The 27,624-nt window shown below is 36.9% G+C and overlaps 1 long non-coding RNA gene across 1 annotated transcript; it reads right to left on the bottom strand.

Moving 5' to 3' along the window:
- Positions 1-10,832: 10,832 nt before the first annotated feature.
- LOC149789971 (uncharacterized) lies at positions 10,833-26,277 on the bottom strand. The gene is made up of 2 exons (XR_016423780.1): positions 26,170-26,277; positions 10,833-13,550 (listed from the first exon to the last, which is right to left on the bottom strand). It is a non-coding gene; the product is annotated as an uncharacterized LOC149789971 (long non-coding RNA).
- Positions 26,278-27,624: the final 1,347 nt, after the last annotated feature.

The following is a 27,624-nucleotide window of genomic DNA, read 5'->3' as shown; positions in this document are numbered from 1 at the left end:
TGTTACGTGCAAAAATACCAACCCCCACCAGAGAAAGAGGACGGTCACAAGAAGAAAGGCAATTTCATCTTTTTCGATTTCGAATGCATGCAAGAGACTGGCATTCACATTCCTAATTTCTGCGTGGCTCATCGAGCGTGCGAGAAGTGTATTCAAGAACCTATCTTCAGTTATTGCCCTCACTGCAGCAAAATTCCTGGAGGGCGTGAAAAAATCTTTCGAGGACCAAAGACGCTAGACGATTTTGCCAAATGGGTCTTAGACCCCATCGACAAGACATGGAGCAAAGAGGACATCGAACGTTACCGAGATTGTCATCGCCATGCCACAGTGATGGCTCACAATTTCTCCGGATACGATGGACAGTTTCTTTTGAGGTACTATACGGAACATGGCACCGAACGTCCTAAAGTGACTTTGAACGGAGCCAAAATCATTTTCATGCAAGTGGGACAAGTGCAGTTTAAAGATTCGATGAGTTACTTGGCCATGCCTTTGAGTCGAATGCCTAAAACGTTTGGAATGACAGAAATGGCTAAAGGGTACTTTCCACACTTTTTCAATACGGAAGCCAATCAACATGCCGTTCTACCCCATTTGCCTGAGGCTCACTATTACGACCCCGACAACATGCGTACCGAACAACGAGAAGATTTCTACGCTTGGTACCAGGCTCATGTCTCTGACCCCTTCGACTTTCAGGAAGAAATGTTAAAGTATTGTCGTTCCGACGTGGACATTTTACGACGTTGCTGTGGAAAATTTCGAGAACTGTTCATGGAACACGGAGGGGTCGATCCTTTGAAAGAGGCTTGCACCATTGCCAAAGCGTGTTCCTTAGTGTACCGCCAACGATTCATGCCTCAAAAGACCGTGGCTGTCATCAGTCCTCAAACGACCAACTATGTCAAGCGTCAATACTCGGTCAAAGCCCTACGCTGGTTACATTACTTGTGCGACAAGGAAGGCAAATGGATTCAGCATGCCCGCAACGGAGGAGGCGAAAGGACCATCGGAACGTATTCGGTCGATGGCTGGGACTTAAAAAACCCCAAGATCGTGTATGAGTTTAACGGTTGCTTATTTCACGGATGTCCCGTCTGCTACCCTGACCGTGACACTAAAAATCAGTTTTTACAACGGACCATGGAAGACCTGTACCAGGACACTTGTCAGCGACGCTTGAAGTTAGAACAGCAAGGATACCAAGTGGTGGAAATGTGGGAACACGAATACGATCACCGTTTGAAAATCGATCCCGAGTTTAAACGTGTCGTGGAAAGTTACCAGTTCATGGACCCGTTGAACCCGAGGGATAGTTTGTACGGAGGAAGGACCAATGCCACCTGTGTGCTGTACCAAGCCGACGAAGAGAAAGGAGAAGAAATCAAATACTTGGATGTGTGTTCGCTGTATCCCTACGTGTGCAAATATTGTCACTTTCCTACAGGGCACCCGCGATTGCTGACGGAACACATCGACCTGGTCAACATTCGACAATACGAAGGCTTGATCAAGTGCAAGGTTTTGCCTCCCACGAACCTATACCATCCCGTCTTACCTCACCATTGTCAAGGCAAACTGATGTTTCCCTTGTGCCGTACTTGTGCCGAAACGTGCAACCAAGATCAGCCTTGTCGGCACACCCAGGAAGAACGGGCCTTGACGGGAACCTGGGTCAGCGTAGAATTGTTCAAAGCTATGGACATGGGATACCAACTGTTAGAAGTGTACGAAATTTGCCACTTTCCCAAGACACAACAATACCACAAGGGTGACCCTACTCAGAAAGGCATTTTCGCAGACTACGTGGATGCCTTTTTGAAACTGAAGCAAGAAGCCAGCGGCTATCCTTCCTGGTGTCACACTCCCGAAGACCAAATAAAATTCAAAGAGAAATACCAGGAACAAGAAGGCATCACTTTAGACCACATCGAGAAAAACGAAGGCAGGCGATCGTTTGCCAAAGTGATGTTAAATTGCTTGTGGGGTAAAATGGCACAACGACCGTGTTTACCCAAGACGGAATATTTGACAGAACCTTCCCGCTACTTCCAGATGATTCACGACAAAACCAAATACATGAAACACGTGGACGTCGTTCGCGAGGATTTGATCTTGGTCAATTACGAAGAAGATCTGGACTTTGTACAAGACGACCCTTTTGGAAATGTCATCATTGCGGCTTACGTGACAGCTCATGCTCGCTTAAAATTGTACGAAGCTTTAGAACTGTTAGGGGATCGCGTCCTGTACTTTGACACGGACAGTTGCATCTACATCGATCGACCGGGTCAGCAACACCCTAACATTGAAGGAGACCGTTTAGGAGCCTGGACAGACGAACATCCTGACGACAAGATTCTAAGTTTCGCGAGTGGCGGTCCTAAAAATTACGGCTACGAATACCGGGACCCACAAGGAGAAGTGCACACAGAGTGTAAAGTGAAAGGATTGACTCTGAATTATCGTACCAGTCGTGTGGTCAACTTTGGCGTATTGAAAGAAGCATTGCAGTCTGGAGAGGATGCAAACTTTAAAGTGACCACCTACCAGCCGAACAAGATTGTACGTTTACCCACTCACCACATCGTCAGTCGACCCTTGGAAAAAGTCTATCAAATCGTGTACCAGAAGCGAGTGCGACTTCCCAACCACTTTACTTTGCCGTACGGTCACATCAATATTGGTCAGCATATAAAAAAGGACAACGTCCAAGACCAACAGTTCATTGTCACTACTAAGACCAATTGAGAAAAAATGAATCCCTTCAAACAGCAAGTATAGAGCGTAAGACTCAAGTCCAACGAGAAACTCAGGTGTGATTCTTTGCCTCACTATCACATCACCAATGCAGTAACACATCTTAGTTATTTATGTACTAACGCCATGACAAACTACGTGCAGCTAGTGAAACTTCCAGACCACAAAACTTTACCTTATGGACATACTGATATCACCCAGTATAAAAAGGGACGACTTCCAAGAACGACACTTCATTGCGAGGATAAGCAACGAGAAAGATGAATCACTCTACGCAGATGAAAAAAGAGAAGGAACAAACATCACTGACCTCTTTCACTACCATACCGTCACAGCAAAGTACGTCCAAGAAGGGAAAGGATTCAGTAGACCTACAGGAGTATTTTAGCATCCAAATGACTCAGACAGCGACCTCAAGAAAATTTAGAACGACAACTTACACCTACACGGTGAAATTTAGAGACTTCGCGTCTGACATTTCAGCCGAGGAAGTAGCAGGTTTCATTACGGACCTACTTGACTCACTGTTAGAGGAACTCAAATGTCATTGCCAAGTCAAAGATCGAGGTCGTTTGAGCCTATCTATGTATCGCGACAGTTTGAACTCACCTGTATGTCTCGGATTTAGCACACCTGCAGAAATAACTTCGTCCAAACTTTTTAGGGCTATTGAAGACGTGCAGTCGATGAGAGGAAAATTTGACATCAACGAAGGAAAAGTAACCATTCATATGGTATACATTGTACCTCCATGGGAAGAAGACGATGACTGCACTTGATCTGCTTACTGATAAGTGTACCTAGCACGATGGATATAACAGCCGATTTATGAATGAAACGGATTAAGTGATGGGAAATACCTACGCTGGGACACAAGTGCTAGCTGACCAGATTTTTAACAACGTGTGAGACGAATAGAGAGAGACAAACATGAACTTTGTCCTATTTGATTGCATGTTACTTGTTTTGTGTTAGCTTTTTCTTATAAATGAACATTAAATGTAAACAGGTTTACTAGAGCCAAGAACTAAATAACTAGTAAATAGGTTTGTTTGATGTAGAAATGTTTATGTATTAAATGGATAGTGCTTAGACCAAAGCACAGGCCAGAGAGCCCATGTATATACTTGAATAAATGTTTTGAACCCATACAATAGACTTTTCTTTTTTGAGCCATTATTCTCTCTGTGAGGTTTGTTTTAGAACATTTCTGTCGTCTTTTCTGTGTGTTTAAATGTGCATTTGTATGTTTGTCCCTATCTACCCTTTGTCCTTACAAATACATTAAAATCCCTATAAAATGTTTTGACCCTATAAACCTCATGACGTCACCCAAAGTTCAATTCCCATTGACATCCAGGTGACATTCCCATGTTCAATTTCCATTTACGACAAAGTGCAAACCCCATATTTTAACGTTAAAGTCCCATTGACGTTAAAGTACCGGTCCTGTTCAATTTCCATGTTCAATTCCCCTTGACGCTCTACAGTTCCATCCATGTTAAAATTTCCCATGTTAAATTCCCCTTGACGCCAGAGTGAATCGACTGTTTTTGCATGGTAAGTCCACTTGACGCTAGGGTGACCCCATATACTACTAACCGGTGAAAGGGGAAATAAATTCAGTATTATTTTGCACCACTATTGTTACGCAGGTTAAAAGAAAGAATAAACATGGAAAAAACATTTTCCGTAAATAACAAATCAATCAAGTTCTTATTAGATGTGATTTTTATGATTAACCAAACGTTCCCCACGTGTAAATGTGCATTTTGACATGTTTAGAAGTCCGTATATTTAAAAATAACGTTACGGAGGTTAATTAAATAATAAAATTTGAAACCGATTTTTAAAGTTACCTGTGACATTCATGCACAATTGTTTATGCTATTTCGTTTTGTACCAAGAGTTTTAAAAACAATATTATGTCTATGTAGCAAGAAACAATGTCCATTTAAACAGAGACTCCATAAAGTTCGTTATGGAGGTTAATAAAAAGTTACGGATGTTAATAATGATTCCCGAGTTATGCGTTTTGATCTTCAACATTACAATGTATTATTTTTTTCATAATATCTTACACTGTTTGCCTTTTAGATTGTATGTACACACAAATTCCTGTGTTTTAAAATGTTTAAAACATTTTTTAAGGCAGTTCATTAACAGTACCTTTTAATTTTCAGAATGGCACTGACTGATGCCGAGAGACAACGCCGATGGCGAGAAAAACAGAAACAGAAAGATGCTGCAAAATTTTTAGAAAAGGAGGCAAAGAGGAAGAGAGATTCTTATGTTCCTACAACTATGCTTAAACCAGCTCAGCTAAAAGTAAGGAGAGCAGAAATACTGAAAAGAGTGAAAAAAACATTATAAGAAAAAGAATCAAAAGGACAGTACGCCTATTCCCTCAGATAGTAATACAGCAAATAGTCCGGCAGATGTTATGGTGGTAAAGCTGCCAGGAATTGAACAGAAAAATGCTAATAGAGCAAAGGGGCTGAGAAAAACACAGAAGATCACTAAGACAAGCCTATAGAAACAACGAGGAGCTAAGACACAAGAATCAGAACCTTGTCAGAGCTAATAAGAGACTTCAAAAGAGGATTGAAAGGATAAGAAAACTACAGGCACGAAAAGAGATAGAAAGCTCAGACACTGAAAAGGAAAGTGAACCTACTATGACTCCTCGTTCTAAGACAAAAAATGAAATGAAAAATCTAGGATTGAATAGACTCCCTCTTAATAACACCAAAGTTCGTCGCACACTGATAGAGGTCAGACGCAAGTTTCTACTGACAAACACAGTCTTGAGTGAATTAAAAGATGAAATTAAAAAGAAAAAGAAGAAAATGCTTTCATCAGGCATACAATGGAAAGGTTTAGTAAGAAATTACAGAGGTGGATCAAAGTTAGCGAAGTCAATGGGTGTATGTAAACAGAAGGTGGCCAAACTATGTGTAAAGAGGAAATGCTCAATAAAAACATGAATTTGCGAAAAAAGGTCGTAGCTTTTCTAGAGCGAGAGGACAATAGTTCCATACTATCTGGAAAGAGAGACACTAAGAAAGTACAAGAACAGTTGAAACAGAAACATGTCTTGTCTGATTATATGCATAATTTGTACTTCAAGTTCATGTTAGAAAATCCGAGATTAAAGATATCTAAATCCCTCTTCTATTCATTTCGATCTCAGAATATTCTTCTTGCAAATTTTGCAAGTAGAAAGACGTGCCTTTGTTCTAGACACCAGAACATGGCTTTGAAGATGCGCGCCATCATAAATATAGGGGTTCAATGTCCAAAAAACCCAGATGATCTAATAAGACAGTACCAGTCAAATGAAACAATCATTGAAAAGATAAGAGATACTGATGTGGCTACTATCAGTTTTAAACATTGGAAGAGAGTTCAGGAAGGTAATAAGTTTCGCCACAGAGAGGTTGAGGAAGAGCTACTGAAAGATGAATTTTTAAAGTTGTTAGACAAAGACCTCACCGAGTTCCGGGACCATGTTGTAAGAGTTCAACATCAATATAAGGAGCTTAGAAATCTACGTGAAAATCTACCAGAAAATGAAATAGTAGTATGGATGGACTTTGCAGAAAACTTTCAATGCTCGTCAGTTGAAGAAGTCCAATCAGCTTATTGGAACGCACCTGTTGTTTCACTCCATACCATGGTGGTTTATTTTCCTTCCGGAATGAGCAAATCAATCCAAAGCTATGTTGCAGTTTCCAATGTGATGTTTCACAACGCCTCAGCAGTATATGCTATACTTCTGAAACTTATTCCACAGCTCAAAGAAGCATGTAAAGATTTGAAAACAATTCACTACCTTATTGACTCTCCAACGAGTCAGTATCGTAATAGAACCATATTCCAGTTTATAGCGCAACACCAGGATGAATTTGGCATTGATGCGTGATGGAACTACCTGGAGAGTGGCCATGGTAAAGGTCCTTGCGACGGACTAGGCGCCAATGTGAAACGTTCAGCAGGCGATGCAGTTAAGCATGGTAAATGTTCCATACAGAATGCGAATGACTTTTTTGCATGGGCCACTCATTCCGTTAATACTGGCAGCAAAGTGAGGTACTTTTTGTACACACAGCAAGATTATGATGAAGCCGAAAAGAATTTATCGAATCGTCCTGCAGTTCGACCAGTTCCTGGAACTTTCAAACTTCATTTTGTCTCGTCTGCCACAAACATGGAAATCTTCACAAGGAATTTATCCTGTTATTGCCCCGAATGTTTAGTAGATGTAGCAACATCTACCTGCGATGGCTATATTAAACACAGTCTACTGAGAAACGAAGATGAGAGACCTTGTGAAGAACAGGATCCAGGAAACAACATGGAAGCTATTGAAGATAGAACAATAGAACAAGATCAGCCTCAAACAAAACGACAAAGAATTGATGTCATACCAGTACAGGAAGGTGACTGGATAGCTGGTTTATACAATTCGAGGTGGTATATTGGTAGAGTGGTCGAACAAGACAACGAAGATGGAGAACTGTTAATGGATTTTATGGAGAAGTCTGGGAAATTGGCTAATATTTTTAAATGGCCTCGCCAAAAGGATGAAATCTGGATCACTCCGCAGAAAGTCATATATCGTCTTATAGACAGTCCTGTGCCAGTTGGAAAAACCAGAAGATCCATGAAAGTCCCACAGAAGGAAATAGAAAACATTTCAAGGGCTTTTGATAAATATGCTTGAAATTGTTGTATGTGTGTAAGCTCCGTAACAAAAAGAGATTGTAAGGTTTTATGCAAGATTTCGATAATTTGTTCAATAATGTCAATATTAAGTTCAATTAAATAGTCTTTAATGCTATTTTGTCAAATTCTTAGAGTTTTCAGAAAATTGAAAAAAAAATATGTTAGTAACATAACATCCGTAACTAAATTCATGCTCCTGGTTTCTGTGCTTTATGTTTTTACTTAGATGCTCTACAGCCAACATCATTGTGTTTTCTCTTACTTCATACTTGCAGTTTTTGAATGATGATAACAAACTGTCCTATATATTAAACTATTATTAAATAGCAAATGTTAAAAAACATGTTTAGATAGTTTAACAGTCAAGAAATATTTGGTTTCTTTTTGAAATAAAGATAGTAAGACATTTTTACAATAACGATCACTAGTTGTGTTTTTTTTAAAATATTAGATGTATTCCTATACTAAATTGGTGTGTAGAATATATAATGCATCTCATAGTTGAATATTTTTTTCTTGATTACGGGTAGCTGTTTTAATTTTAACATCCATAACGCTCGTTTTTATTGTCATAACTAGAAACACTAAAATTTTGTAAATTCTCAAATTTGGTGTGAGAAAAATTGGATTTTAATCACTGAAATATCCAAGATCATGAAACAAAGTCAAATAAGTTATTTCGGGTAAGTTATTTTTTTCGCCAGTTGTGAATTTTAGTTGTTATTGTTATTCTGGAATGGCTGTTCTAAGGCAATCCATAAAGCAAAGAAATGATGACAGAGGTAAGCACTCAATCTTCTTGAACAAGATTTATCAGGTTTGATCTCAGTCGGTAGCAAGTTTGTGTTCCCGCCCTCCCACTCACCCACTGGAACTGTTGGCAACTACTGTACTGAATTTAGTGCTGTCCATAAGAGGGGACATTAAATGGCCGTTCCTTGTGCAGGTTTAAGCACTCTTAGAAATCAGTTACCAGTACAGATTATATGCTTTTCCCACACCTGTGTGTGCATTTGCACACGTACCACAAAATTAAAATTAAGTGATCACAGGCAGTAACAGTAAAATCGAGCATCCTTTATATTTAATGTACGTTACAGCTCTGTTGCCTTTGTTTCAGAAGGTCATGGGTTTGAACACAGGCCAAGTCTTAACAAAGACTTATAAAAATTGTACTAGCAGTTGCCTCCCTTGGCGCTCAGCATTAAGAGGCTAGTGTTAGGATTGGTCGGCCTTGTGTCAGGATAATGCGACTGTGTGGAATATGATGCTACGTGTATTCGGCAGCATGCCCCAATGCTAGAAATCACTATAAACTGCATCGCAGCAATATAATTTTCATTGTTAAAGCTACGTTAAAAATCAAATTCACACCCTTTGTTTCAGCTATATACCAGAATATTTATACAAATAATATCCTATGTATGGAATGATTTATCGAAATGCATACAAAGTTGCACTCATTCATCCAGCTATCTACATTATCTGACATTTTAATTTGCAACAGTTCACATCTGTATCACAGATGGGATGCCAGGTTCTCTAAAACAATTGATTTGTTTGCTTTTGAACAATTGTTCTGTTGAACTCTTGCCTGTTTGTATTTCCCATGAAGAAAGGGATGCAGGTGGAATACAGGATTCTGTAGAACACTTGCTTCCTTATGTTTTCCATTCAACAAACAGATGCATGTGAGCAACCGGGTTCCATAGAAAACATTTCTTTATGTTCTCCCATCAAAAAACAGATGCAGGTGGGATAACAGGTTCTGTAGTACATTTGTTTTCCTATCTACACAATGATGCAGGTGGAATACTGGGATCTATAGAACACTTGTTTCTTCATGCTTTTATTTCAAAACAACTGAACATTTCCCATCAACCCTTTTACATACATAGATGGGGGCCCGTGTGGCCGAGTGGTCTAAAGCCCTCTCCATTACAGATTACTGCCATCTCACCTCTGTCTGCGTGGGTTCGAGTCTAGGATTCGGCCAATGTGGGTATGTGAGAAAGCTTGCCAGTAGCTTCTCGTGGGTCGGTAGTTCTTTCCGGGGTTTTCCCAGGTTCTTCCTCCACCATTAATACTGGCTGCCATGTATAGTCTATCGTGTGCTGAAAAATGGCGTTTTACCCCACAACAACAACAACACAGATGCATGTGAGGTACCTAGCAAAGTTAAAGCAACACATTTCCTTTTGCCACTGAAATAATTAATGAAATAATTAATGCCAGATAAAACCACACATAATAACCTGAGCATATGACATATGATAGCAAATGATATTACCATGCACATGTTACTTAGTCTGGAGGTCTCTTTCTTATCTGACATGCACATTTTATGCATACCACTATACATTTTCATCACCTGAAAATGGGTTTTATGACTATTCCGCTGATGAATATTTCTTCTTCTCAATACAAAAGCCATGTATTGTTGTTTACTCTGCATTAATAAAATAAGCAGAATGCGTGGAATGTATAATCAACACATAAAATCATACTTCCTTCAATATGAAACTGCAAGTAATCAGAACTACAGTCGAACCCACTTATCTCGACCTCGGTTAACTCGCCAACCCTATTAAGTCGACGTTTTTGAAGTGGAACCGCCAAATTCTCTCTTTGTCTTAGCATCTTCTCATCGGTTATGTCGATTCTTTTATGTCGCCGAACCCTAATATCTCGAGCACAAAAGAAGGCCAAATTTGCCACTTAACGTCGGTTATCTCGATCCCCATGACCAATCGCCGGCTTTTGAAAATGTTAGTTATCGATGCCACTTCACCATCTCACTACCGTGTTTTCGCGTATATAAGACGCGTCTTATACAAAGTTTTACGTACCCCTCACCCAGGGTGCGTCTTATATTAGTGGGCGTCTTATCTAAGTATTTTTTTAACACGAACGAACGGTACAGTGTGTGATATTGAAGGACGATTATTGCGGTCGATATTCACGTTTCACGATTTTCATTCCTAGTTGTAAAAACAATTGGGTAAGTGTTCAGTAATTACCACGTGTACCAATCCAATGCATGGCCTGGGATCGTCCTGGGCTTCGCCAATGTCGCAAATTGCAATTGCGAACTACACCCAGCACGTTTTTTGTGATTTTGTGAGCGATCTTTGTGTTTGCAATGTTGGAGAATATAATAAAGGTTTGTATCGAGAATCGACGGTGGTTTGTATTGTATACTGGTAAATCTCTGCTGTTAGTTGGTGCACATATGCCTTTTGTTGTTAGCAAACATGTATGTACATTTTTATAGCATGCCGATCGCTTCATCAAACAAATCGCGGCAACGCTGTTGTGTAAAAAAAACCTCCAAAAACACGTGCATATACATTCTCATTTATTAACGCACATCATGTACATAAAGAAATTTCAAGCACATGTTAATATATTGCCGCCATATTGGTTTTCGTTTATCTCGATCATTGGTTATCTCGACGCTTTTTGGCAAACCCCTAGGCCGGCGACATTACCGGGTTCAACTGTATAATCACTGTACCGTTTTTGAATAACAATATATATTATAATATATTCATATATTCTGGACTATTTCTCTGATAAAGAAATAATATTTGTTGATCATACAGAATTAGAAATTACAACATAATGGTAATAGAGCTCTTTTACTTATATATATATATTTCCATGTTAACCTGTCTTAGCATACCGATAAATAAATATGTGCCCAATGTGATAATGCTGGCTGCATATCTTAATTTGTCTTTTCATGCCCATATCTGGCAAAGCTTTCAATGGTATTCAAGTTCAGATCCAAGGTGTTAGTACCAAGAGGAAAAAGGAAGGCCTTGGGGCCAATTCTGTTTGCATATCTGTATTTGTTCTTTATACACAGTAAGCAAAATATATAGACATGGGTTGGTAATCCCAGTAGTTGCCAGGTCAAGGACTCTGGCTGCACCTGAATACTCCTTGGAACATAACTCAGAGGGCTTATTCTAAACACATGACAAGCGTTGACACTTCAGTCAATGACCACATATTAAGTCTCAGATGTATTAGACTCAGAACTCATGAATTCTATTAACCGTATGAGTAGCATCCCTCACTCCTTACAATTGCAGAAGAAAATAAATTCTATAAAAAAAAGACGTGCACAGCTACAAACCAACCAAACAAATTTGAAGGTTTCAAATCTCCATTGTGATAACTACTGGATGAATGAGATCTGCAACATTACCCAATGCATTAATCGCCATATATTACATGTACTATTATGCCTAAATGAATGCCCCCTCCCCTCTCCTAGCTCTCACCTCCGCAGATGGATCATATTTGGAAATATTGTGCATAACCGCACAACCAACTAATTTCAACCTTTCATATTTCTATGGTCCTTAGTACTGAAGATTTAGTTGCATGAGATTGTGTATGTACAGAAATGCATAGTTTGAAATGAATGGTAGCAAAAATCACATTTTCTTAAAATAGCATAGTGATAATTAAGATATCGTCAATTTCTACAAACTGGTGATGAAACATAATGATTCTGAAATAGTATTTGAAAGATAGCTGCAAACAATTGTGTAAGAAGACAAGTGAATCAGACACAGACATATATAAGGGAATCTTTCATAAAGTGATATCCATCCTGTACATGTCGACACAGTAGTTGTCCCTACAGATGTCACCTCCATCTTGGAGAAACTGGCTAACATTGAAACCCCAAGATTGCAAATTGGATATAATGTTCCAGATCATGATGCAAAGTTCGGAAGTTTTTACACCTCACCTCCAGTAGGGTAATGAGTCATGCGAAACTGGAAATAGTGTATCTTCTTAAATGACACCTTTAACATTTTGATGCAAGTGCTTGTTTCAGTTCCTGCTCTGTTAGACTTGTCATTTCCGCTTCCTCTCCAGAATCCAAGTAGTTTGTTTTTGTTGCCTTTCATTGTCACTACCAAATTTTGATGAATAGAATTTATCATATATGAAACCACCAAAATACTATGTCAAAAGAGATTTAGCTTTTTGGCTGTATTGTACATCCACATGAACTTGTCTAGACTGGTGCCTGCATTTTGTAGGAAAATGTTTTTATAAATCTCTGTCGTAGCTGCCAGACAGCATAGTGAAAATGTTAGAATCTAGTATTAAGTCTTGAAATGACTGTGGGTTTTGGTATCAAAAGTATGACTTAATATTGTCCCTTAGGTAGGTTTCTTACATTTTGTACGCTCACTGTATCATGCTGACTTTTCAAAAATATTTTCATTTCAATTGTGGCTCTTGCAAATACACTATCTAAAATGTTGGTCAAGCCTTTCTCATCAGTAAAATCTAAATTCATTCAATTATCCTAACTGTATTTCTTAAAGTAATTTAATTTTTTTACACAGTTTCTACATGCATCCCCAGTACCAAACCAGTTTAGAACATCCTTGCAGGCTGAACATCGCATTCTTCTTGAAGTGGTTGGATTTGTGTCACACGCATTGCCTATAATTTCTAGTATGATATGAACTGGTATTAATTTCTTATCTAAAACTTCAAGACCAGTGCATATTTTTACTTGATCAACAATATAAAGAATATTCCTAAAGTTTGAAACTGTTTTGTCAAAATAATTTGACAAACCCAAAGTGTTCAGGTTGATTGGATGTCCACGTACCTTTAGTTGCCAAATGTTAGTACAAAAATTAAAGATTACTTCTTTCACGACAGAATTACCGTTGGCTATAACACTTGTCATCAAATAAATCACAGCACAACTTTCAGTCTTTGAAATCAAAATCAATGAAGGGTCCAGATAATTTTGAATATTTGATAAATCCACGCTGCCAGTTTCAGATTTGAACCGTGAAGCTATGTATGAAATCCCAGCGTAAGCACTTGTTTGTTTTTTGCTTACATAAACTCTTGTTTGTCTGCATGTAGGGAACAGCCGAACTAACAGTTTGAAAAAAGTAATTTTTGACATGCATGGAATATCCCTGGATTTACATTCTTGTTGATAGTAGGCATATAGGTCCTTTACAATGATCTTCCCTTCACTGTCCTTCACAACATTTGAAAACAACCTGAAAAAATCAATGAACAAAAATAGAAGCAGACCATGTTTGTAAAATAAATATCTCAATAATCCATTATGCTGTCCACCATACCCAATGATCAATGTATGACTCATGAGTCCAATTCACAAAACCTTAAGGTACATGGGAAAGCCTGCCAGTAACTTCTCGTGGGTTGGTGGTTCTTCCCTGGGTTTTCCAGGTTTCTTTTTCCACCAGTTATACTGGCCGCCATGTATAGCCTATCTTGTGCTGAAAAATGGCGTTAAACCCTAGAACAACAACATCAACAAAACCTTAAAACAATTGAAAGCCCTTGAGGAAATCAAGACACGTACACATTACAGGAGCTCTGGTCCAGGGTGTCCAACCCCCAAGCTAAACACAAAATGTATAAACAAACATAGTCACTTGTCACATAAAATTTGACCATCATTTTGTTACTGCAAGTTTTTGGGGGCATTATACCCACTCTGAGCAAACAGACACACTGACCTTTGCTTTTTTTAAATTTTGGGGAAAAAACCAAACTTGACTTGATCTGGCCTTGCAACTCCCACCACTATGGGCTGGATCAAGGTTGTACCTACTATACTAACTACAGTTATACTTCAGAGTATCAAGTTGTTATAAACTGCTCGAGTAGCCCAAGTGGTTAGAGGTTCTGCCTCTGATGTGGGATGTCATGGGTTCAAACGCCCGCCAAGTCATGCCAAAGATTTATGAAAAAGGTACCAGCAGCTGCCTCGCTTGGTGCTCAGCAGTAAGAGGTTAATGTTAGGAATGGTCGCCCCCGTGTCAGGATGATATGACTGGGCGGGACATCATGCTACATGTCTGCAACATGATGCCCCATTGCTAGACATCACTATGAACTGCCACACCGCATATATCGTAGTAATATGACTGACATTTTTTTAAAGCTACGTTAAAAATACACACACACACTCAATTTGTTATCTTCATCAGTGTAAGAGGAAATCTGGTACAATAGGTGGACATATAGATCAACACCTGGGACACGACAAATCCCCCATATTTCTAAGAATGGTACAGATCTATAACGGTCACTTTAGTTTCAAACTAATGTCATACTTACATTGACACGTCTCATTTAAAGTGTGCTACATGAAGACAGTTGTATAATTTGACGTGCAAGAAACATAATGTGCCAAGAATTTGAATTGTAAGCTTACATGTAATTTTCTTTTCTCATTATCCATTGTTGATGGCTGACAATATTGTATTGTTGTTGTTATTGTTGTTATAAGGTTTAACGCCATTTTTCAGCACAAAATAGGCTATACATGGTGGCCAGTATAACTGGTGGAGGAAGAACCCTGGAAAACCCAGGGAAGAACCACCGACCCACGAGAAGCTACTGGCAGGCTTTCCCACGTACCAACGTTAGCCGAGCTTGAGACCTGAACTCGTGCAGACAGAGGAGAGATGGCAGTGATCCGTAACGGTGAGCGCTTTAGACCACTCGGCCACTCAGGGCCCCCAATATTGTATTGAAAACTGCAACATTATCAGCCCAATGATTATGAGGAGTCAGATTATTCAGGCATCACCTTTCAGGTATTAAATCAAGAGCGCATAACAGTAGAAACAACCCGCATAACTGTAGTTTGCAGTTGGTCCATCTAAAGACCCAGAGGATGTCAAAACACACTTAGCCACCCATGAATACATGTATACAGTGTATAATTAAATAAAAACCAAATAAATAAAATAAACATAATTTTTTTATTTCTTTCTGACAAAATTATTTAAATTGTTCAATTATAGAGTAAGATCCATAGTTTTTCCCTTGTCGATAATCGATAGTCGATAATCACCAAGAAAATATATATTTTTTTTAAAAACATATTTTGATTTATTTCTGTTTGACAAAATTATTTAAATTCTGACGATGTTCAATTATAGAGTAAGATCCATAGAGTTTTTCCCTTGTTGATAACTGATAGTCGATAATCGCCAAGAAAAGAAATCTACTGATCTTAATACAGGTCAAGCAAGAGACAAGAGAAATGTAAGTAAATAATTCTGTGAACAAAAAAAATCAGAAATTTATAATGACTTAATGCAATATTTGAAATTCACTATACTCTCTCTCTCTTTGATGTTAGATGCAAATTTTCTAGAAAATTAAAAATTTATAAGTAAAAACATTCAGATTACAAAAAGCGTTACACTTAACGACTCAGAATCAGGAGCACTATATTAATATTTCTGAAGCTCTTTAAAAGCTGTTTTATAATCTTTAATATGACAATCAGTGGTAAACTCAATAAGTCACAACCAAAGTGGACTATAATTATATTCAATACATTACGGAATATATTAAATGTTTTTATATGACAAAGAGCAGTACGCTAAAAAAGTCAGAATCATGAGATGTTACATTTCTAATTTATCTTATTTTTATTATGTTATGAAACCTATTAGAACTTTCAATGATAAAGACAAGGTTATGATAAGGCTAAACTCTTGTGCTGATTGGATGGACTTGGGACTAATTCTCCATCGACTTCTCCAATTTTCCATATCTGCCTATGTTTTTACCAGACTAAAAAATTTCTGGGCAGATTGCAATAGTCTAATTTTATTTCACTGCATGTGCTAGAAATTCAGACAGCTATTCTGCAATATTTAAATACAGTTATACAAAATAATTCCATTTTGTACAGTATTTCTTGGGAGTTATTTCCCTTCAGTTATACATATATGCACATAATATACCTCACACTCTCGCAGGCTTTTTCAGTATGCAAATTTGAGCGATACCTTTAGCCCCTAATGGTTGTCAGAGTCCTTTAAACAAGCACTTCTCATATGTACGAAACACTCTGACTTCTCTACTGTAATTTTTCACTGATATATTTCTATCCTAAATGGTTGGTAGTTAAAAGAGATGGCAATACAACTGCATTATTGACTTCAAAGGACTCCATTCAGGCCTAATAACACAATAAAGAACCAAGGACTCCATGATGAAGCACCCAATGGAAGACAGAATTCTGTTATGGAGCCATCAGTATTTTCAAGGAAGAAAAATGTACACCATCAGGGCCCAAATACAGCTGCTATAAATCAGCATGGGGGCAAATCTCCATGTATGGAATACTTGACAGGCTGGATGATAACTGTTTCAGCAGCCAATTAGGCGTATTGATGCTGACTTACATACTGAGTACTGAAACAAGGGAGCATACTGAGTACTGGAACAAGGGAGCATACCGAGTACTGGAACAAGGGAGCATACCAAGTACTGGAACAAGGAAGCATACTGAGTACTGGAACAAGGAAGCATACCGAGTACTGGAACAAGGAAGCATACCGAGTACTGGAACAAGGGAGAATAGATCCCACACAAACAATGGAAACTACAGTAGACAAAACTCTCATACAAAAGGTCAATTATATATTGTATAATAATCTCAGGATTACTAATCTGATATCATTCTTCCCAATTTGGAAGAACACAACATCAGGCAAACTTGGGCAATGGGAAATTCCTCAGAAAAGTGCCAATGTGGGCACCTGAAACTCCATAAAATCCAATGGTATAACTTGGGCCCTGATGACAAAGCCATCGTAGATCACCACAGCAACTCAAACCAGCAACCAGACTGTCCACAAATACTTTGATGCATCAAAGCAAGAAATGACTCCATTCAGGCCTATTAAAACTCTACAGATCAAAGGGACGACACTTTCAGACCAATTACAAATCAAAAAATTAAAAGGACCCCATTCAGGCCTTTAAAACCTCTATAGAACAAAGTACTATATTAAGGCCATAATAGAATAAAAAGGATCAAATTCAGATCTATTCAAACTCTAATGAACAAAAGGACTCCATTCAGGCCTATACAAACTCAACAGAATAAAGGACTCCATTCAGGCAAATTAAAATTACAAAACAAAGGGACCCTATTCAGGCCTATTTAAACTACAGAACCAAGGACTCCACTCAGGCCTATTAAAACTATAGAACAAAAGAATCCTATTCAGACCTATTATATCTCTACATTCAGGCCATTTAAAACTCTACAGTACAAAGGATTCCATTCAGGCCTATTAGAATCCTACAGAACAATGGACTCCATTCAGACCTACTAAAATTCTACAGAACAAAGGACTCAATTCAGGCCCATTAGAATTCTAGAGAACAATGGACTCCATTCAGACCTATTAGAATTCTACAGAACAAAGGACTCAATTTAGGCCTGTTAGAATTCTACAGAACAAATGACTCCATTCAGACCTAATAGAATTCTACAGAACAAAGGATTCCATTCATGCCAATTAAAACTAAGAACAAAGGGCCTATTAAAATACTACAGATCAAAGGACTCCATTTAGGCCTATTAAATCTCCATTGAACAAAATGACCCCATTAGGCCTAATATAAAATCAACAGAACAAAATGACCCCATTCAGGCCTTCTAAAACTCTACATAAGAAAGGAACCCAGTCAGGTCTATTAAAACTCTACATCACAAAGGGACCCGTCAGGCCTATTCAAACTATACAGAACAAACCTCTACAGAACAAAAGTACCCCAGTTAGGCCTATTAATACTCTAAAGAAAAAAGGAACCCCAATCAGGGTTATTAAAACTCTACAGAACAAAGGGAACCCAGTCAGACCTATTAAACCTCTAAAGAACAAAGGGACTCCAGTCAGGCCTATTAAGCCTCTACAGAACAAAAGAACCCCAGTTAGGCCTATTAAAACTCTAAAGAAAAAAGGAACCCCAGTCAGGGTTATTAAAGCTCTACAGACCAAAGGAACCCAGTCAGGCCTATTAAAGCTCTACAGAACAAAGGGACTCCAGTCAGGCCTATTAAGCCTCTACAGAACAAAGGACCTCAGTAAGGCCTATTATAATTAAGCCTCTACAGAACAAAGGGATCCCATTCTTCTACATGTTCTATCAACATATTTTTTGTAGTTTCATTTATTTTCTAATGTAATGCCACCAAAACAAACATTTCCCCAACATCTCCATCATCACCCAACAGATACAAGTTTCCAGAATGCATGTTCTGATGGATTAACGGCTATTCATTAACTTATTTGTTTAACAATTTATTACATTAAATGAATAGATGAGTGACAAAAACTATCCGACTCCACATCCCAGCCAAGCCATTCAGCAAACCGGCATTTTCATTTCTGATGATGAGTGTGAACTTTGTGGCATTTCGCTATATGATCTTATCTGGAGGATGATTTTGGAAATATGGAAAAAACAAATGTCCTAAAAACGTGTGGATTTTCTCGGCACGTGACTTGAAACATATGATCAGGACCCCTGCACATGTTACACAATCTCTCTCTCTCAAATGAGGTTGAGGATATAATGAAACCATACCTAAAAATACTTTCAGTCCGTCGACCAACTTTCTGTAGCTTTATGAGATTCTAATGAATTGAACCAAATTTATTAAAAAAAGGAAAATAAACATTTCACAACCAATTAAGCCTACTTACAATGAAAACTCTTCAAAATAACTGTCTGTGTTCACTGCTGATTTTGTTTGTGGTAACCGAAGTCAGTGATGTTACCCTTGTCAAAGCAATCTTGATGCAGTCAATGGGATAGTCAGTGATGTTACCCTAGTCAAAACAATCTTGATACAGTCAATGGGATAGTCAGTAATGTTACCCTAGTCAAAGCAATCTTGATGCAGTCAATGGGATAGTCAGTAATGTTACCCTTGTCGAAGCAATCTTGATGCAGTCAATGGGATAGTCAGTGATGTTACCCTAGTCAAAACAATCTTGATACAGTCAATGGGATAGTCAGTGATGTTACCCTAGTCAAAACAATCTTGATACAGTCAATGGGATAGTCAGTAATGTTACCCTAGTCAAAGCAATCTTGATGCAGTCAAAGGGATAGTCAGTAATGTTACCCTTGTCGCAGCAATCTTGATGCAGTCAAAGGGATAGTCAGTGATGTTACCCTTGTCGAAGCAATCTTGATGCAGTCAAAGGGATAGTCAGTGATGTTACCCTTGTCGAAGCAATCTTGATGCAGTCAAAGGGATAGTCAGTGATGTTACCCTAGTCAAAGCAATCTTGATACAGTCCAAGGGATATTCAGTGATGTTACCCTTGTCAAAGCAATTTTGATGCAGTCAGTGGGGTAGTTAGTGATAATGCTCTAGTCAGAGCAATCTTGATACAGTCAATGTGATAGTTATTTAGGCTCAAATAAACAGTAACAGAAGAAAGACTGAAAACAACAAGCTTTTAAAACTACAATAATTTATTTCCCTGGAAAAACTCTGTAAAAATGAAAAGAAAAATATGAACTTATGGTTTTATAGAATCAAATCCAAAACTAATCCAAATATAATGAGAATACAATTTTAGTAGTCCTAATAACAAAATGTTCTACTGATTTCACATTCGAATCCCGATGAAGAATCCAAGATGAAAGACAATGACGTATGCTACAATCTGTAGTGTTGAAGTCTACAGTTCCTTGTAGAAATATGAATTATCACTCCATTTTCTGATAGCTGAATAAATTTTTATAAAAAACTGTCCTTGTTCCGCAATATTAAATGAGCACACATATTTCCCAGAAAAAAACACAGAATTAATCCTTTTGAATCCAAGTAATTTGAAATAACTCCAAACCAAGTAATTTGAAATAACTCCAAACAGCACAACATACAACAGTTTAACAGCCCAGCTTCTACTGAGATTAATTCTTCAAAACATGGGTTATATGGGCTTTCTAAAATGTAAATAAGGGTCACGTAATCATCTTCTGGAAGTTTATAGAAGCAAATACTTGTTACAGATCACGTTTACCCAGTGTGACCCTGACGAAAACAAATCATTTTTATTCTGAGAAATAAAAAAAAATGTTTATATCTTAAAGACAAGGTCCCTTCATGACCTTGGAAATAACCAATCATTTTAAAATAAAATACAATTTGTTTACGAAGCAAACTGTTTTCTAAAAAAGGAATGATCTCTAGTGAATAAGTTTACATTACAATATCATGTAATGAAAAATAAAAAAAATATAAAACTGACAAACAATTAAACTGAAATAAATATATATTAAATCAGATATAATTAAATCAAATATACATAACAGAGATATTACCCTTGTCAAAGCAATCTTGATACAGTCAATGGGATCGTCAGTGATGTTACCCTAGCCAAAGCAATCTTCATGGAGTCAACAGGATAGTCAGTGATGTTACCCTAGTCAAAGCAATCTAAATGCAGTCAATGGGATAGTCAGTAATGTTACCCTAGTCAAAGCAATCTTGATACAGTCAATGGGATAGTCAGTGATGTTACCCTAGTCAAAACAATCTTCATGGACTCAACAGGATAGTCAGTGATGTGATGTGATGTGATTTTAATTTTTAACGTAGCTTTAACAATTTTTCAGTCATATTGCTACGATGTCTGCAATATGGCAGCTTATAGTGATATCTAGCACTGGGGCATCATGCCGCAGACATGTAGCATGATGTCCCACCCAGTCACATTATCCTGACACCAGACCGACCAGTCCTAACACTAACCTCTTAATGCTGAACGCCAAGCGAGGCAGCTGTTAGTACCATTTTTGTAAGTCTCTGGTATGACTCGGCCGGGGATCGAACCCATGATCTCCCGCATCCTAGGCTGACGCTCTAACCACTAGGCCACCAGAGCGGTTGTTAGTCAGTGATATTACCCTAGTCAAAGCAATCTTGATACAGTCCAAGGGATAGTCAGTGATGTTACCCTAGTCAAAACAATCTTGATGCAGTCAATGGGATAGTCAGTGATATTACTATAGTCAAAGCAATCTTGATGGAGTCAATGGGATATTCAGTGATGTTACCCAAGTCAAAACAATCTTGATACAGTCAATGGGATAGTCAGTGATGTTACCCTAGTCAAAGCAATCTTGATGCAGTCAATGGCATAGTCAGTGATATTACTATAGTCAAAGCAATTTTGATGGAGTCAGTGGGATATTCAGTGATATTACCCTAGTCAAAACAATCTTGATACAGTCAATGGGATTGAAAGTGATATTACCCTAGTCAAAGCAATCTTGGCTCAATAAATGTTGCCCTGACAATGCAGGGGTGCCCGCTGGGTTCTTTTCATAAATTAGATCAGTTTACTTAAGTGGTTCCTTCATTTGTCAATGCTGTTTGCATATGGGTGTTATATACATTTGCATTTTCTTTTGTTGCTTCATTTCATTTTACATTTACTTTTAAATGAATGTAATGATTATCCATGTTTCTTCATAATAGAACAAATGCACCCTCTAGCATTAGCCCTTGTCATTAGGAACCTCTGCTGAAGCATATACTTTATGTAATTAATTTAAGCCTCTACTTCCTGCATTCTGCTTGGTCCTGGGACACATATAAATAACAACCTAGCAAAATCCCAGGAGGCTTGAGTGCAGGTGAGGTGGGATTTTTGACACATGAGACAGCACAAAAGAGACCTTCCTGGCTGTACTGCATGTGCTTTGTCCTTTGACCAACAGTTAAAAATGTATTACTTTCAAAATCTATTTAATATTAAAGATGATTTGCTTAGCTGTTTATAAATTTTATTATGTTCCATGTATGTATGTATGTATGTATGTATGTATGTATGTATGTATGCATGTATGTATGTATGCATGTGTATGTGTGTGTATGCATGTATGTTTGTGTGCATGTGCATGTATTTGTATGTATGTGTATGTATGTATATATGTATGTATGCATGTATGTATGTATGTATGTACAGGGCTCAAATTTAACACAAATTTCTTTGTAGCCAGAAGGACTAGTATATTGAGAAATTTATTAGTCCTACCAAATCTTTACTAGTCCTGTTCAAAAAACAATGTCACACAGCTTTCACGTATGTTTACTGATTTAATTTTATACTTCGAACAACCCGCAACAAAACTGGATGTTTTCTGTGTGTTTGTTTTGTTAATGTTCCTTTCCTCGTCATAATTCAGCCATTTCCTGTCTTTTGTCCATTTCTTCTGAAATTTTCCATTACTCTTTCCCCTATCATAAGAATTATTCCTCATCATTCTCATTCAACTTTTGCTTTTTTTCCGGTGGCTTAACACCTTCTATAAAATGCCACATTTTGCCTGTCTTATAAGGTGGGAATTGTGCCTTGTTTTGAAATACAAGATGTTATAGTATAGCTGACTCGAATTATTTAAAGCAAGAAAAGGAATGGCACAGTGTCCTTAATATATGAAAGTCAGAGCAAGAAACATGTTTCAAAACACGTCTTTGCCCCCTCCCACAATTAAATGGCCTCTCCCTAACAAAGACTTAACTTCAGAGGATGTTCTGCATGATCAAAGCAGTGGCTACTGTAAACACTGTTATAAAATATTAGCATCAGAAAATAGTGTTAGTTTCAGCTTGGAAAAGGTGTGTTCCCATCAAACGAAGCCATCTGACACTCAGCGCATTGTATTTAACAGCTCCAATTACAGTATCATAAGTCGTAAGTTTGGTAATTGTTCCTAATTAATCTAACCTCAATGTATTGTGTATTGTTGAAATTAATAATAAGGTGGAAATTTTTCAAATCTTAGATGCCCATACTCAGACATTTTAATTCCCAACAAATGTACGGCATTCTGCTTGGATATCTCCACATGCATTCAATTATTTGTTCATTCTTATATGGAAAGGATGTGTCAATAATACAATTGCAATAAATTTATCTAATTTTTATAATTATTTTGATGGAAATGTAAACTATGTAGTTTCCTGTTTGTAACTGTTGGAGTGTTTAGGTAGCAAACAACAAAAAAAAAAAAAGAACCTTAAACAAAAAAAAATATGCAAACAAAATTCTTTGAAGAGTTTTTGCCGTGTTATTTTGTATGGTATACTGCTTTGTAGTTTGTTACTGTGGTCGAGTGAACAAAGTGTGATAGCACGTCATTTTTTCATTTAATTCATTATCAGATTAATTATCAATTACCAAACTTCCGTTGTTAATGACAGGACCATAATTTGTGCTGTTATGTGAAATGCAGAAAATCGGATGCATTCTTGTCCGAGGCAGAAATTGACTTCATCTTCTCATACTAATATTTTATGACTGTGTTTACAATGGCCACTGCTTTGATTCTACAGAACATCTGCAAAGTCAAGTCTTTATTTGGGAATGGCGTAAACAAACGCTGACTATCGATAACCAAACTTACTAGCCCATCGGACTACTAACATTATGAAAGTTACTAGTCTGACAGAAAATCTGCTAGCATCGGGCTTGCGGACTACCGCTAATTTCGAGCCCTGATGTACGTATGTATGTATGTACATATGTTTGTATGTGTATGTATATACATATGTATGTATGTATGTATGTATGTATGTATGTATATACATATGAATGTATGTATGTTTATATGTATGTACATATGTTTGTATGTGTATGTATATACATATGTATGTATGTATGTATATATACATATGTATGTATATACAAATGTATGTATGTATTTGTATGTATGTGTATGTATGTATGTATGTATGTATGTATGTATGTATGATGTATGTATGTATGTACCTGTTTGTATGTGTATGTATATACATATGTATGTATGCATGTATATACATATGAATGTATGTGTGTGTATGTGTCTGTATATATGTATGTGCATGTACATATGTATGTATGTACATGTTTGTATGTGTATATGTTTGTACATATGTATGTATGTATGTATGTATATATGTATGTACATATGTATGTATGTATGTATGTATGTATGTATGTATAAAGCTAATAACCTACTGTTATTTATTAAAGTTGCTTGAAAGTTGAGACATGTTTCAAATAAAAAGTAAAGACTTCATCCTATTTCTTCTTCAGTCTCATCAAATATCAATATGAAGTTGGATTGTCCATATATTTAAAGTGTGTGTGTGTGTGTGTGTGTGTGTGTGTGTTTAAAAATGAGAACAATGCGCTTGTTTTTGGATGGGTACAGGTCATATCCCTTTTCAGTCAAAATGCTCTTGAATGCCCCATCTAATAGGAAAAATTCATGACAGGAGTTACGCTTGTATGGGAATGCACTATTTGTTTGTGTTGGCATATTACTGTACCATCAAGAGAGACCTTCTTGTGCCTATTACACACAGTGGTGGTCTAGTCGACACATTTTTCTTTGTGGGCACATTTATTGGTATAAAAAAAGCATATGCAAGGTTTTATGATCAATGTCGTCTGCTTGGATCTCAGCACAGGGGCTTGTTTCATTGCTTACAATTTACCAATCAGTATGTAGTTTTTTTATACTACATGTATGACTGACAGATAAATTGTAAGTAACAATTTGAGCCCCTGTGGATCTGAGGCCTCATATCCAATTTTTGGTTACATAGGATTACATACATCAGTTAGCTACATTTATGGAAAAAGGTTAATTCCTACAATGTAAGACGTCAACCCTGATATTTATGTTTGAATTGATCCAAACAACATAAGATGGCGCTCTACAGTTTCGTATTTTCATGGAGCTAAATTTTTAGAGAAAAAGAATTTTCCTCACTGGTTATTCTATTTAAATATGACCTTGAATATCTGAGGTATTGTTAAAAGAACTTTAATTCCCCTTTATTTTCATGTTTGATTGATGGGTGTATTTTGGGTTATAGAGTATACAGCTTGGCCTTGCTAGCTCCTCTTGGTCATTTTCACTTTCTGGATTTCAGAGGTTAATTTTAAAAACCAAGAGCAAATAACCTTTTTTTTTTTTTCGCATTTTACCTATTTGGTAATTCATTCACTGCACTTTCAGAAACTAATATTGTTTAGTCTGGCAAAATTCATTTTCCATATTTTAATAACTGCTGCATTTGTGAGCACATGGGAGCAGTCATTTTGGTCAGCTATCTGCTTAGATCCACAGGGGTTCGTTACAAAGAAAATCAAGGGATGGGGGTTCTAACCTGTAATAATATTATATTATTACAGGCTAGAACCCCCATCCCTTGATTTTCTTTGTAACGAGCCCCTGTGCTTAGATCCATACGTACGATATCCAATGAAATTTCTGCGACAGATCATAAAAGTAACAAAGGGGTATGCCAACATTCTCTCCAATGTACATGCTGCAAATGCTATCAACTTCACCTGACACCTTTCACTCTATAAGAAGATCATACCATTTGCAGAGCGCCCCTTAAATACCGGAGTAGACATCTTGCAATTACGACTCCAAAAAATTAAAAAAAAATCAAAAAAAAAAATAAAGGCTCCCTGCATGAAATTGATAGCCACCGGGGGGTTTCAATATTTTCTAACCTTTGTTGATGAAAATTATTTTTCTTCACTGGCTTCAAGAAAACTTGGCCTTGAAAGATTATCTAAAAAGAGTCGAAGTAAAAAAAAAAAAAAAAAAAAAAAAAAAAAACCGCATGTGAACACGTAAAATATGATGTTGGCGGTAACCGCATGTGAACACGTAAAATATGATGCTGGCGGTAACTGGTCCTTTGCCAGCAGGCCTAATGTAATACAAATATTCCTTAAATTCTGAACATATAGAAAACATTTGGACCAATATGTCATTTACACTAGTATGCTATTTTACCATGACACAATAAAATCATCCATTTCTTCTTTATATCAACAGTGTCTTCTTCTGTTTGATGTTATTCCGAATGCATCTTTCCGTCAAGGGCGAAATCCGGGGTCTCACTAAACACCCCAAGACACCCAGGACACCCCAAGACTCTCAAAGAATACATCAAGACTCAATAATTACCTACTTTAAATTTCAATAACAACACAAACAAACATAGAAACAAAAAGTGTGAAGATTTAGCGATTGTTTATTTAACGGAAAAAGTAGCAAGGTCTAAGATTTGCCAAGGGAAATAACTCCCACTTAGACGAAGAGTGATCGGGTGAAGTAACGTTTATATTTATCAACATTTATAAAGAGTAGCAATACCACAAGGGAGCAAGACATTTCGACACCAAGAAAATTCCCAAGACATTTCGACCCCAAGACACTTTAACTCAAGTCAAGGGACAATTCGCCCCCAATTCATGCATATTTATAATAATAATTAGCACTAATATTAATTTCCACTAATAATGCCATTATTCATTGACGACTGACGTCTTCAATTAAAAATACCAACACATCTCTAAGTCGCCGAAAAAAAATGTCAACAGTTAATTATAATTAAAGTCACGTTTATTTATTTAATGAATGCACGCTAATCTGAATTAAAAGAAATCACATTTACTGCGCACTAGAAATTTGCATAAAAAGTCCGATTTTGCTTTAGAGACAATAATTAACACACTGCTATTGATCATTCCCACTAATCACACGGTTATTCGTTGATGTCTGCAATTTAAAAAAATAAATATGTAAACAGTCAATTATAACTAAAGTCACTTTTATAAAGTTAATCAATGCACGCTAATTTGAATGAAAAGAAAAAGGTTTGAACATTAAACGCACCACACGCTTTAAATTTGTACAAAAGAGGCAAACATTTTCATTAGAAACTAGTTTTTATCCTTAGCTTTAATAAAGGTGTTTGGCATACTTGTGTGTAAATTTTGAATTAATTTATAGTAATTACAGTTTATATTGTGACATTTCGATCGGCTATATTGTGGTACAATATGAACTGAGCTGTATTAATTGTGACAATGACGTTTTATCCTTGTAAACAATATCATAAGCATGTCAGGCCTCGCCAGATTGCTTTGTCTTGTAATAGATGCGGGAAATGACAGCATCGCATTTGCGATACAGGTTCATGTAATGATTCATTATCCTTTTTTATTCTGTCAGTCTTCCTCTCTTAAATATTTATATTTATTTATCAATTTATTTCTGAATTGAATATACCAAGTAGCATAGATAATGCTTGTATATTCATACATTTTAGATATTAAAGTATATATATATATATATATATATATATATATATATATATATATATATATATATATATATATATATATATATATATATAATTATTTTTTCCTTCAAGCTTACCAACTACATACCGTTATAGAATTT

This window comes from Sinohyriopsis cumingii, chromosome 10 (assembly GCF_028554795.1).
Source record: "Sinohyriopsis cumingii isolate HCF-2022 chromosome 10, ASM2855479v2, whole genome shotgun sequence".
Lineage (NCBI taxonomy): Eukaryota > Metazoa > Mollusca > Bivalvia > Unionida > Unionidae > Sinohyriopsis > Sinohyriopsis cumingii.
Note: the sequence above shows the minus strand (reverse complement) of the source record. Positions and strands in the feature narration are given on the sequence as shown.